We start from the raw sequence: 14490 nt of genomic DNA on the forward strand, positions 1-14490 counted from the left end.
TGCTCTGGCAGAGGGAGGATGAAGTGGACTGGAGCTGTGAGAGCAGAAGCCAGGACTGGGGACTTGGGGGATAGAGCTCAGAAGGCAGACACCCCAAGTTTCCTGCGCTGAGTCATTCCCTCACACAGCAGAGGACATCTTTCCCACGTAGAAGAAACAGAGAGAGAAACCTAGCCATACAGAATTAAAATGGCTATAAATAAGTACCTCTCAATAATAACCCTAAATGTAAATGGATTAAATGCTCCAATCAAAAGGTGTAGGGTAGCTGAATGAATACAAAAACATGACCCAACTATATGCCGTCTACAAGAGACCCACTTCAAAACAAAAGACACATAGAGGATGAAAGTGAAGAGATGAGAAAAAATTTTCATGCAAATGGAAAAGAAAAGCTAGAGTAGCAATACTCATATCTGACAAAATAGACTTTAAAAGCATCATGCTAAGCGAAATAAGCAAGTCGGAGAAAGATAAATATCACATGATCTCACTCATTTGTGGAATATAATGAACAACAATAACTGATGAATAAAAATAGAGCCAGAGGGGAAAAATATTCTAGAATATAATAAAAATAATCCTGTTATTTGCAGATTTTTAATATTTCCTACCACTTTTGTGAGATCATACTATGTTAGTACAGTTTTGGTAATATTATTATACTTAAAATCCTTTTATTATTGAAATATTAATGTATATTGAATGTAACATTATCATATGTAAAATCTTTCTTGAATAATTGGTGTTTATTGCATGTAATATTATCATATGTAAAATCTTTTTCTTGAGATATTAATGTTTATTGCATGTAACATTATCATATTTAAAATCATTTTTCTTGAAATAAAAAAACTAGAAAAAAGTCTATGGGGACATCTGTAATAGTGTCAATAAAATAAAGGTGGGGGGGAAGACAGGCACCTGGTTACTTTTGAGAGGGTGGTAGGGGGCTGTGATTGGGATGGAGGCACATGGAAGGACTTCTGGACTGGCTGGCAGAGTTCTAGTTGTTGACTTGGGTGGTGACTGCAAGGATGTTTGCCTCATAATAATTCACCAGTCTATATATTTATTTTGTGTGTTTTTCTGTACCCGTGTTTTATTTTACAATAAAAAGCATGACAAGTACTCTTTTATCTGGAACAGTCTTTTTTTTTTTTTTTTAAGAAAAAAGTCTAAGCAAAGAGATCAGGTAACCTATGAAATATTTCATAGAAGGTACAAACTAAATATTAAGCAAGCCAGGAGGAGCAGCAGGAGGAGGAGGAGGAATTTAAAAGGGCTTTGTAGGTACCCTCCAAAAACAATGAAAGGTTCATAACACAATACAGGTGGCAAAGGAACCCTGGAGCTATAGTTTCAGAGCTGGAAATGCCTCAAAAATAGAAAGAAATAAAAAAAAAAAAGAAAAAAGAAGAAAAGAAAGAAGAAAAAAACCCCAACTCATGGAGTTTCCTCATTTTACAGATTAGAAAACTGAGGTTCCAAGAGTGATTCATGAAAGCCCCACTAGACTAGTCCAGAACCAGATCTAACACTCAGATCTCCCAGTCTGGGACTTTCTTTAAACCACAGAACATACTTCAATTCCTTTACAATTTAATTCCTTCCTTCTTTCCTTTCTGTGGCCGAGTTGAACATTTTATATTTCTCCAGACCATTCCCAAGGTAACGTTTCAAAATGCATCCAAGGTTGCGTCTTCTGGGGAGAACGCTACAGAAATGCTTTGTCAGATTTGGGTCTGGTTAGCTTGACAGCAGAGTCGGGTGGAAGACCCTGGTCTGAACCTTCCAGAGGCTGCCTCCAATCTTAGGACGTTCTCTCTGCTTTCTGTAGCTTCTTCTGCCCTTCTCGCTCCCTGCCTCTTGCCTCACCTACATAAGATTGCTTTCTGCTAAGTAGACTTGTATCATACTTGTATGATACATTTAAGCATTAATAGTAACTGTATACTGCACCGCCATATCTCCCTGAAGCCTCACATTCCTGTAAGGAACTTAGATTTCCCCATTTTAGAGATAAGAAAACGGAGTAACAGAGATCATAAGTACCTAGCCCCAAGTTTCGCAGCTAGAAAGTAAGGAGTAGTGTATTCAACTCCAGAACCCGCATTTTAAGGGACTATATTATCCTGCTTATACAATTTCGTATTTCCTCATTTACTGAGCAAATTGCACATTAACTTGTCTCTTAAAATTTTTTTTTCATTTTATTGATTTTAGAGAGGCAGGAGAAGGGAAAGGAGGGGAGGGAGGGAGTAAGGGGAGGAAGAGGGAGAGGGAGGGAGGGAGGGAGGGAGAGAGAGAGAGAGATTTATCCTGACCAGGATGGAACCTGCAACCTTGGCGCATCAGGACAACGCGCCAACCAAGAGAACGAGTTACATTTTTCATCATACTTTGTTTAAAAAACAATATTGTATTCATTTCGGGGACCTACTCGATTATTTGTTATTGTTTTTGATGGAAAAAGGAACTTCATTAAAAAGTCTACAGAGTTTTTCCAGTGTGTGGTCCTCTTTTGTCCTGGATCGAGTGGCCATCCGGGGAAAATACAAAAACCAGAAAGAGAGTGAGAGAAAGCACCCTCACCGCCACTCACGCGGGGTGGAGGGGTCGGGGCGGTGCGGGGAATGGCCGAGTGGATCCGGCGCGGTGTCGGCTCGGGATCCCCAGCCGCGCCAAGGGCTCCGGGGAGGAGCGCGGGTGGGCGTGGCGGGAAGGGCCGCAGGTCCACTCCCTGAGCGCTATGCAAATGACATGCAAATCAGCGCGTGCGAGCGGGCGCCCGCAGTGTGAGTCCGGACGCGGGGCGTCGCGCTCTCGGTCGCCCGCCTTCACGCGCGTTCGCTCCGGACTCTCCCACTTGCTCGCTCTCTGGCCTGGCCGCTCGCCCCCGCCCCGCTCGGTCCCGCCGGGACGCGCCTCACCGGCTCCCGGCACCACCGAGTCTGCAGCAGCGGCGGCGGAGCGAGCGCTGGCCTCGGCTCCCGGACGCCTTCGCCGCGCGGGTGAGTGAGCCCGTCCCACGCTTTTGTCCCAGCGCGGCCCTGGGAGCGACTCTCCGAGGGTCAGGGTCGGGGTCGGGGTCGGGGGTGGGGACCCTCTCCCGGAGCGCGCCCCGACTCCTTGTTGGAGACAGGTTCCTGCGTGCGGCCAGGAGTTGGCGCGTAAAGGGGCCGCCCCGGACTCCCGGCAGCCGGGTTTCTTTGGGGAGGTGCGGTGCTCGGGACGCGATGCTGTTGTCTCTCTAGCGTTATCCGAAGGACGTGCCTTTGATTTGAAGGGTTCAAATCGCCTCTAGCCCCCAAGGAAGAGAGGCGGGTTCTTTTCCCAGCTCCCCAACCCCTGGCAGGAGGGCTCCGTGACGGCAGCCGCGGGGCCGCGGTGACACAGCCCAAGTGTGAGACCCGGAAAGTAGGGCAGTGAAGGCGGCCGCGGGGTCCCAGGCAGAACTGGGGCGTCGGGCGCTGCCGTCTTGCTCACTGCCTGCTGCTCACTTCAGCCTGCTCTCCTGCTTTGCTCCGGCGGGGGTTCCATGGTTGGAGGACCCTTGTTTGCAGATCATTGCCGTTGGAAAGTTTGGGAGAAAGCCAGCCCCAGGTGTTTGCTGTCCGTGGTTGAGGCAGAGCTCCCTGGAACTTGTGCTACTGTCATGCTAGAAGAGCGAAAGGACCGCATGGAGGAGTGGTATTGGATGCGAAGATGGGCTGGCGGGGAGAGGTTTTCCAGGATGTTTTGTTTGGTTGGAGGGGGGACACACCCTTGAGATGCCGAAGCTCTCCCCAAGTTCAAAGAGCAGAGTCTGTGCACCTCCCCAGCCATAGGGACGGTGCCCTAGAGCTGCATCCCCCTTCCAGGTGGGACTATGGGTTCTTTCCTGCCTTAGGGCAGTCCTTTTGGTTAAAATGCACAACTGTCAGTAAATTAGTTCCAATTGGGGGCCTTGAGAGGCCAGCCCAAGTGTGAGTCCCTCACACTTCAAAGCATCAGCTCTCCACAATGCAAGTCTCTGGGGGAAGTGTAGGTGTTTCTGGAACACAAACTTATTGTGTTCCTAGAAAAGGAGTTTTTCTTTCTCACCCCCCCCCCCCCCCACACACACACACACAAATTTTCTCTTTAATTCTTGACCTCCTTTCCATCTGTTTTCTGTGATCCTGTCCTAGCCTTTTTCCCCTGCATTGCACACTGCGGGGACTGTGGAGGGTGCTGCCGCTGGCCCCACAGTGTCCTAGGCCACCAGTGGAATGTTCTCTCCTGGTGCCCAGAGTGAGGTTGGCCCTTTGTGGACCAAGAGCCTTGAGCCAGAGCAGGTAGGGTAGGAACCTGGGCAGTTGGCCTTGGTGGGAGTGGCTGGACCCTGGGTGCTGGGTTGGGTAGTGGGGACTCTGGGGGCTTGCATAAGAGCCTTTCACCAGGATGCGCATGTCTGTCCCCTCATTCACGAAGGATACAGAAGGATGCTAGTCCTCACACAGCATTAGGCATGAGCTTAGAGAACCACCCACAGTAGTGAAGGATGAATGTGTTTGGTTTCTTATACTCACAGTAACTGGCTAGCTGCGGCCTTTGAGTCATTTTTCTTTGTGTGAGGTTTACTGACCTTGTATCAGGAGCCTGTTTCCCCAGGGGCCAGATCTTGGGGAACATGTACAGAGAAGACTAGGCCCTTGGGAGTTCCCGGTCTAATTGTCAGGTCAGGTGGAGGGATTTTAGATGCAGTGACTATAGGACTGGGGTCCCTGGATGGCAGCTCCAGGGGAGTCTGCTGGGAAGGCTTATCAGAAGAGGATGCTGGCCTCAGGTAGTGCTTGCTGAAGGGAGAGGGGCCCATGCAGTGCCAGAGGTGAGGGAGGGGTCTTGGTCCTGGCTGGGGAGGTCTTCTTCAGCCTCAGAGGAATAGATTATGAATGTTCTGGAGTCACTGTGCGTGTACTTGCTTTCCCCCTAAAATATGAGTCTAGAGCAGCCGTGGGCAAACTACGGCCCGCGGGCCGGATCCGGCCCGTTTGAAATGAATAAAACTAAAAAAAAAAAAAAAGACCATACCCTTTTATGTAATGATGTTTACTTTGAATTTATATTAGTTCACACAAACACTCCATCCATGCTTTTGTTCCGGCCCTCCGGTCCAGTTTAAGAACCCATTGTGGCCCTCGAGTCAAAAAGTTTGCCCACCCCTGGTCTAGAGTCTATGAAACAGAACTAGTTGATTTATTGGCTCTTTGCCTATTAAGAGGGTTAGGGGGTGGAAATTTGAGAATGCAGCCTGGTCTGGGGGTAAGGACCCCATAAACCTTTGGAGTCTTATTTACTGCCTTTCTGAGACATTTCTTGGTATTCTGGAAATATATACCACGGCCTCTTGAAAGCCTGACTATCCTTCCCACAGTTCAAACCAACACACACTGGTTGGAAATTGTTCATGTAAAAAAGTTTCTTATCCTGTCCTTTCTGTAAATGGAGCGACATTTAGAAAACAACCCTTAGAAAATAACCGTTCCCAACAGAAGACATTGTCCTCACCCAACTCGACTTTAGGTCCATCCAGAGGCCCTGAGGTAGGACCATTTGCATGGAAAATGTTCAAGGGGACACCTGAGTGGCAGGTGGGTTCAGAATTAGGGACCCCTCCAGCCAGCAATCCAGAGTGAGGACATCCCAGATGTCACTAGAATAGGCTCCCTACCATGTGACTTCTTCCCACCCCTTTACTCCTCTACCCTGCCACCCGACAAGCACAGAAAGGTGAGTGTGCTGGGCTGGGGTCTGCTGTGTGAGCCACTCACCTCCCACCTGTGCCATTCTGCAGATGAATTCTGTCTCTTTATTGAGTTTTGGGTTGTTTGTTTTAAGCCACCATGTTGAGCACAGAAATGAAGTTTTCCTTACAATCTCAAGGTGAGTGGATCTTGGTGTTTGACACTCTAGGTCAACAGATGCATCCCTCCTGCCTTGTTTTATGCATCTGGTGTGCCAGGGCTGTAGCCCTTGTTAAATGGACAGTGACAGCTAGCCCAGGGGGGCTGGGCAGGAGGCCGCCAGTAAGAACTGCTCCCTGTGTACAGTTGGTGGGGTGGGGATAAGGCTAGATTTCCAGATGCTCACACCACCTTCTTTTCATCGCCCTCCTGCTCACTGTCCCCTGGTGTCTGAAGGTGAATGCTCACAATGGGCACCCCAGTAGGGAGCTGTGGGAATTTTGGTGCAGTTCTGGCTTCTCGAATTTCCCATTGTCCCCATCCCACCACTGTTGGTACTTCTGTCCCCCTTTCTCTTTTCTCTGGGGTCCTGAGCGTAGTGCCCTTTGGAGACAAAAGAAACGAGACGAGGAGAGGATTTTCTTTTCTTTCAGATCTACTTGTTGATTCTCTTCTCTTTACCCACCACCTGGCCCCCAGATCTGATGCTAATTTGTTAATGTAGAACCCGAGTGATTTCTCATAATCTGTTGGGAACCAAACACCTACAGTTTTGAGCTTTCATAGTTGAGAATGCTGCTTATATATTTTTTTGTTTTCAGAGACTGAGACTTCTAGTGAGAGTAGCTCTCCTTCAGATGTACGGCAGGAGGAAGCAGCACAAGGGGAGAATGTGACCTCTGGTGTTAAACTTGGGTTCAGAGCCATTCATTCACTGACTGGCTGGATGTTTCATGGGACTGTATTTAACCTCCGTGAATGACTTCAGTTTCCTCATCTGAAAATGAGGGTGGTTATAAAAATGAAATGAATATGTGAATATCAAGAGGCACAAAGGAAAGAATAGCTATTGCCCGAGTAGTATTCTCTATGCCGATGGAAGGACCTCTACATCAGCCAACAAACATTAATTATGAACCTACTCTCCATCTAGCCCTGTGGAGGGTTATGAAACAACGGCAGTATGCTCAAGAGAATTTGGGTCTGTATGGGGACACAGCTAACACATATGAGGTAATTAGAAGACAGGAACAAGTCCTGTGGTACACACTCAATAGGGAACATATGGGTGGCAAGAAATTCAGGGGCTGGAGTGGTCAGGAAAGGCCTCAAAGATGAGGAGGAGGGAGGGTGGTCATGAGCAGAATCCTGAAGGGAGGGCAGACACTGTCCAGGAGAGAGGAAGGCTGGAACATTTGGCTCCAGTGTTCAGAACTCACAGCCCCTCCTTCCTTGGAACCTGGTGCAACACCTTTGACCCTGTGGTGAGCTCTCAACCATGCAAGACCTGCTTGTCCTGAGATTTATTTTGGGGGTGGTTTTCGTTCCAGGCTTGTTTTCCCTCTGCTGCCCAGGGTATTTCTGGAACAATTTTGTTTTAATTTTATACCAGATCAAAAATAATGAGAAGCAAATCTACTGCCAGAGTGAAAGCCCAGTCCCATGGAAGACTTTTGGGTTTTCAAGGCTTTGTGTTCTTTCCTTATGCTTCACTTATTGTAGCTCATTTTCCAGTTCTGGAATGGCGGGCTTTAGGGCTGCAGGAGACCAGTCCATCTGACACCTGCATTATACTGAGGTGGAAACCCTGGTCTAAGAGGCCCAAATGATGGGTAGGGGTGGGAGGGGGGTGGAGAGAACTGGAAACAGCCAGAATCTTATCACCCCACCCTGATGGAGGATACTGATGGGCATGGTAAGGCCTGATCTGGGCCAGAGCAATGGATGCAAATTGTTTCCATCACTGCTCCACCTGGTTCTCCAGAGTCCTTGAAGTTTGTCCTCTTTAGTTTAAGGGTCTCTGGGGGAGCAGGGGTGAATGTTCCTCTATCTGGCCAGACTCTGATTACTGCCATCTGTCTGCCTCCAGGTCCTTGTATTTGTCCACACAAAGTTCACCTATCCTAAGTCCTAGCTCCCATCCCACTAATATTCAGACTCAATACCTTTGGCTGACACTAGTCTGGGTCTGCCTTGACTCTGGGTCTGCACCATCCTTGACAGGAACTTTCACTCTTATGAACAGTTCGAGGCCCTGGCCTTCTCTACAGACTCTGACAGGAGTGCTCTTCCCTTTTTCTAGGGCTAGGCTAGATGGAGTGTTCTCCGAGGCTGTGTGAAAAACCAGGAAGAGGCCATGGTTTGGGGTCAGCTCCAGTGCTGTCCAGGTCCCTGGGTATGCATTGGTAAATGCAGAGAGGAACCCCGTCTTTGCTTACCTGAGCAGGCTGTGAGCAGATGAACAAGCGCTCGCTTACCTTTTCTTGTGATGTAGTTGAAAGGCTTGGTGTCCCACTAGGCTTCGAGCTCCTGAGGGCAAAGACCATGGTTCATCGGTTCATCTTTGTGTCCTTAGACTTAGCTCAGTGCCTTACACGCCACAGGTGCTTGAACATCTGGGTTGAAAGACTGGCTAATGGGGTGAATGGAAGTGCTCAACAGAAGATTCTAAAGGATTTCCCCTCTGCTGCTCCGTAAGAAGGCACTTCCACTCATCTGTCTCACTTCTCCAATTGTCCTCTTTATGCTTCAGTATAACCATTCTAATCTTTCTCCTGAACTTTATGTATGCATTTTTCCTGCTAAGTACTAAGCCTATTCATAGATCATGCCTAAAGTGGACCTATTCCTTCCCTTCCCCATTCTCCAAGTTCAGTTCTCATTCAGTATTTTTGCATTAGTGATCTCATAGTCACTTGGTTGCCAAGCTTGTGGAAATGAGTATATTAATGAGGCAACACATTGTTTCAGAGTATATATACCTGGAGGAACACAGCCCCTACCCTGTAACATGCCTCTTATTACTACTGTCTTCCGTCTTCACAGTGGATCCTCATGGTGGGCATGGTACAGTTAATGCAGTGGCTGCTGATTTTACCTTTGTGTTTTAACCAGTATTTTAGGGAGTTTTCAGGTTTTTGTAGTGATTGGGAGCCACCTAGAGCACCAGCTGGTGGTAGATGACCACAGGGGCTCAGCCGCTCCTCCTGTGGATGGTCTGATGATTCCAGTCAGAGAAAGCCTTGGTTTTACTTTCATATTGCTGTTGCTCCTGACCAGACCTTCCCTGGCTCAGGCTTGGACTATTAACTACGTCCAGGCCATCAAACACATTTTACACTTGATTGCTTTGTTAATCTTAAAACACAGTTTAACGGTGCCACTTCATCCTCAGAAACCTTCAGTAGCCCTGCTTCTTATAAGACAACCTTAACCTGAAGTTCAGTGGCCTCCATAATTTGACCTCCAAACCAGCGAGATGTGTTAACTTACTGTCCCTGAACCCAACTTACGCTTTCCTGTCTCTCTGCCTTTGACTAAGAGTTTATCCTTTCCTAGAATATTCTTCACTTACCTCTTTGATAACAAGTCCTTCTATTCTTAAATATTTGTTCAGGGGATGAATTAAGTTCCTAATAACTGTCAGGCTCTACTCCCCAAACGGGCTTGCCTCCAACCTCTTCAGCTTCAAGTTCTCTTCCTTATTGAATGTCTGTACCAATTAGTCCTTGTAAATTCTATTGAAGGTGACAAGTCATGGAATGTTTACTTTTTGTTTAGTTCTTTCCGTACTAATTTTTAAAAAAATCCTCACCAATGATATTTTTCCCATTGATTTTTAGAGAGAGTGGAAGGGAGAAGGAGAGATAGAGAGAAACACTGATGTGAGAGAGACACATCAATTGGTTGCCTTCCACGTGCTCCCCCACCAGGGCTGGAGCCTGCAACTGAGGTACGTGTCCTTGACCAAAATTGAACTTGGGACCCTTCAGTCTGCAGGTCAACACTCTATCCACTGAGCCAAACCGGCTAGGGCTAAAATTTTTATATGCACAACTATATTGAAAAAAAAACTTCAAGGGAAGGACAGGCCCAATGCCTCTGTTTCCTCATAGCAGTGATTCCAGAGCTGGCAGATACTAAAATCCTTTTGGGAGCCTTGTTTACAGAATAACCCATGGGTCTCTAGTCCCCAGCCCAGCACCTGGGTGGGTTCAGGGAATTTGTTTTTGCAAAGCTCCCAGGTGTCTCCAATGTCAGCCAGATTTGAGAATCATTCTTGGTTGCTTTTCCCTTATGTAATTGTTTCTTTGATTTGTATATTAGGAAGGATTATTCAAAATGAACAGAAACCAAGTCAGGCTAGCTGAAGAGAAAAAGTAGGAGATAACATTCCATATTTTCTTGATTTCAAGTTACCATAGGCTGTAAGATTCATATCACTTTATTGTTTCTCAAGAAAAAGACTCTTCCTTTAATACATACAGTTTTATAACTTTCTATTTTATTCACGAAAGTGTATACCACTTTCTTCATTATTATCAGAATCAAAATATTAAGATCCTCTGAACTGTGTTTGCCTATCAGAGTTATACATGATTTCAAGGTGAAATAAAGTTTTTTGCCTGGCCAGTGTGGCTCAGTGGTTGACTGTTGACCTGTGAACCAGGAGGTCATGGTTTGATTCGAGGTCATGGTTTGATTCCTGGTCAGGGTATATGCCCAGGTTGCGGTCTCTATCCGCAGTGTGGGGCATGCAGGAGGCAGTCGATCAATGATTCTCTCTCATCATTGATGTTTCTGCCTCCCCCTCACTCTCCTTTCCTCTCTGGGGGGGGAAAAATATATATATATATATATATATATATATATATGTATATATATGTATATATGTATATATACACACACATAATCTTTCCCCTCCCTCCTTCCCTCCCTCCCTCCCTCCCTCCCTCCCTTTCTTTCTTTCTTTCTTTCTTTCTTTCTTTCTTTCTTTCTTTCTTTCTTTCATTATTAACAGTATTATATGTAGATAGCCTTTCATTTGCCCCACTTCACCCAACCCCCTCCCCACCCCAGGCTTTCCCCACACTATTACCTATGTCCATGGGTTATGCATACATACTTATATGTTCTTTGGTTAATCTCTTCCTGACCCCTCCCCCTCCCTCCCCACTGAGATCTGTCATTCTGTTCCATGCATCCATGCCTCTGGATCTGTTTTGTTTGTCAGGGTATTTTGTTCATAAGATTCCACATATAAGTGAGATCATGTGATATTTGTCTTGACTGGCTTGTTCGCTTAGCATAAATATCTCCAGGTCCATCTGTGTTGTTCCAAAAGGTAAGAGATCCTTCTTTTTTACAGTCTCATTCCATTATGTAAATGCACCACAGCTTTTTTATTCACTCATTTACTGATGGGCACTTGGGCTGTTTTCAGATTTTAAACATTGTAAATAACGCTGCTGTGAACATAGGGATGCATATATTATTTCAGATTGGTGTTTCAAAAATTCTTAGGATATATTCCCAGCAGTGGGATTGCTGTGTCAAATGGCAGTTTCATATTTAATTTTTTGAGGAAACTCCATACTGTTTTCCACAGTGGCTGCACCAATCTGTGTTCCCCTCAGCAGTGTACTAGGGTTCCCTTTATCCACATTCTTGCCAGCACTTGTTGTTTGTTGATTTATTGATGGTAGTCATTCTGGCGGGTGTGAGGTGATACCGCATTGTAGTTTTAATTTGCATCTCTCTGATGATTAGTGACATTGAGCATTTTTTCATTTCTATTGGCCATCTGTATGTCCTCTTTGGAGAAGTGTCTACTGGTATTTAGGTCCTTTGCCCATTTTTTAATTGGATTATTTGTCCTTCTGGTGTTGAGTTGTGTGAGTTCTTTATATATTTTAGAAATTAACCCCTTATCAAATATATCACTGGAAAATATGTTCTCCTATACAGTGGGTTCCCTTTTCATTTTGTTGATGTTTTTTTTTTTGTTGTGCAGAAGCTTTTTAGTTTGATGTAGTCCTGTTTTTTTATTTTTCCCTTTGTTTCTCTTGCCCTAGGAGATGTATTGGTGAAAATACTGCTATGTGAGATGTCTGAGATTTTACTGCCTAGGAATTTGATGGTTTTGTGACTTACATTTAAGTCTTTTATCCATTTTGAGTTTATTCTTGTGTATGGTATAAGTTGGTGGTCTAGTTTCATTTTTTTGCATGTACCTGTCCAATTTTTCCAACAACATTTATTGAGGAGACTGTCTTTACTTCATTGTATGCTGTTACCTCCTTTATAAAATATTAATTGAGCATATTGGCATGGGTCAATTTCTGGGGTCTCTGTTCTATTCCATTGGTCCATATGCCTCTTCTGTTTTGATTACAGTGGCTTTGTAGCATAGTTTGATATATGGTATTGTGATCCCTCCAACTTTGTTCTTCTTTCTCAAGATTGCTGAGGCTATTCAGGGTCTTTTTGGTTCCACATAAATTTTTGGAATATTTGTTCTAGACCTGTGAAATATGCTGTTGGTGTTTTAATAGAGATTGCATTGAATCTGTAGATGGCTTTGGGTAGTATAGACATTTCAATGATGTTAATTCTTCCAATTCATGAACACAGCATATGTTCCACCTGTTTGTATCTTCCTATTTTCTGAGTTCAGGTCTTTTACCTCCTTGGTTAAGTTTATTCCCAGGTATCTTATTTTTGTTGTTGCAATGGTAAATGGGATATATATTTTTTTACTTTCTCTTTCTGAGAGTTCATTGTTGGTATATAAAAATGCTATCAATTTCTAGATTTAATTTTGTATCCTGCTACTTTGCAGTATTTGTTAATCAAATCTAGCATTTTTTTTTTTGGTGGAGTGTTTAGGGGTTTTTTTCTGTACAATATTATGTCATCTCCTTTCCAATTTGGATGCTTTTTATTTCTTCTTTTCTGATTTCTGTGACTAAGACTTCCAGTAGTATCTTGAATAAAGTTGTGAAAGTGGGCATCCCTGTTTGTTTTTGATCTTAAGGAGAATGCTTTTAGTTTTTGCCCATTGAGTATGATGTTGGCTGTAGGCTGGTCATATATCGTCTTTATTATTATGACTCCTTTATTTCCACTTTGCTGAGAGTTTTTATCATAAATGGGTGCTGGATTTTGTTTAATGCCTTTTCTGCATCTACCCATATGATCGTGTGATTTTTGTCATTCATTTTGTTTATGTGATGTATCATGTTTATTTTATTTTATTTTTTTAATATATTTTATTGACTTTTTTACAGAGGAAGGGAGAGGGATAGAGAGTTAGAAACATCGATGAGAGAGAAGCATCGATCAGCTGCCTCCTGCACACCCCTACTGGGGATGTGCCTGCAGCCAAGGTACATGCTCTTGACCGGAATCAAACCTGGGACCCTTCAGTCCACAGACCAACACTCTATCCACTGAGCCAAACCAGCTAGGGCATCTGTTTCTTCTAGATTTTTAAAATTTTATTATTATTTTTTAATATATTTTTATTGATTTCAGAGAGGAAGGGAGAAAGAGATAGAAACATCAATGATGAGAGAGAATCATTGATCGGCTGCCTCCTGCACTCCCCACACTGGGGATCGAGCCTGCAACCCAGGCATGTGCCCCAACCAGGAATCGAACCCGGGACCTCCTAGTTCATAGGTTGACACTTCTTAATTTTTGATAGTTTGTGTTTTTTGGGTAATTTGTTTCACCTAACATGTAGAATTAATGGACAAATACTGTTTACAGAATTAATGGACAAATATTTTTTACAGTATTTATTTATTAACCTCTAAATATCTTTAGGGATTGTCGTGGTATTTCCTCTTTTGTTCCTCTCCGTCAGTCTGGCTAGAGGTGTGTCAATTTTATTGATATTTTCAAAGGACCAGATTTTGGTTTCATTGATTTTTCTCAGATTTTGGTTTCATTGATTTTTCTCTGTTATTTTTCTGTTTTCATTTCATTGGCTTCATTTTTCTTCGTTATTTTTCTCCCGCTTAGTTTGCTGAAGTGGAAGCTTAGCTCATTGATTTGAGACCTCCTTTTCTGGGATAGTTGGGTTAGGAAAGGGAACATAGAGGTTTAGAACCAGTGTTTCTACCTCCAAGCATTTATTCTGAAAACTCTAGAAAAACTTCTGCCAGATTCTTCCAGAGCTTTCTGAGACTTCTACCTGGGAATGGGACCAGTAGGAGGGACGAGTAGAAGTCATATCTTGGACTTCTTTTCTCATGGAGTAGCCTGGTCTTTCAGCTGTTCATCTGTCCCCCACTCCATAGAACAGAAAGTAAGGGAGTTGGAATTGCTGCAGTTTTATGGGTGAAAGGACTGTTTCCTAATAGTTTAGAGCAAGGGTGGACAAATTTTTTTCTGAAAAGAGGAGTAGTACATATTTTCAGCTTTGCAGGCTATGCAATCTCTGTTAACAATATTCAACTCTGCCATTGTAGCATGAAAGCAGCCATAGATAATATGTAAATGAATGGGATGGCTGTATTTCAATAAAGTTTTATTTACAAAATAGATAATGGTCTGGATTTGACCATAGTTTGCCCACCCCTGCTTTAGTCTGTTAAGATACTGAATTACATTGATTGATTTTCTTTTTAAAAAATATATTTTTATTGATTTTTTAAAAATATATTTTTATTCTTTCAGAGGGAGAGAGCTAGAATCATCAATGACGAGAGAGAATCATTGATCAGCTGCTTCCTGCACGCCCCCTACTGGGGATCGACCCTGCATCCTGGGCATG

At 44.2% G+C, this 14490-nt stretch overlaps 1 protein-coding gene across 1 annotated transcript in view; it reads left to right on the forward strand.

Moving 5' to 3' along the window:
- Positions 1–2839: 2839 nt before the first annotated feature.
- The window catches only part of MYLK (myosin light chain kinase), a 262717-nt gene continuing 251066 nt past the window's right edge, over positions 2840–14490 (forward strand). Inside the window, 1 exon segment of the mRNA XM_006092848.3 lies at positions 2840–3014. The gene's annotated coding sequence lies outside the window, so the exon portion shown is untranslated.

The sequence above is a fragment of the Myotis lucifugus genome, unplaced genomic scaffold (genome assembly GCF_000147115.1).
Source record: "Myotis lucifugus unplaced genomic scaffold, Myoluc2.0 scaffold_105, whole genome shotgun sequence".
Classification (NCBI taxonomy): Eukaryota; Metazoa; Chordata; class Mammalia; order Chiroptera; family Vespertilionidae; genus Myotis; species Myotis lucifugus.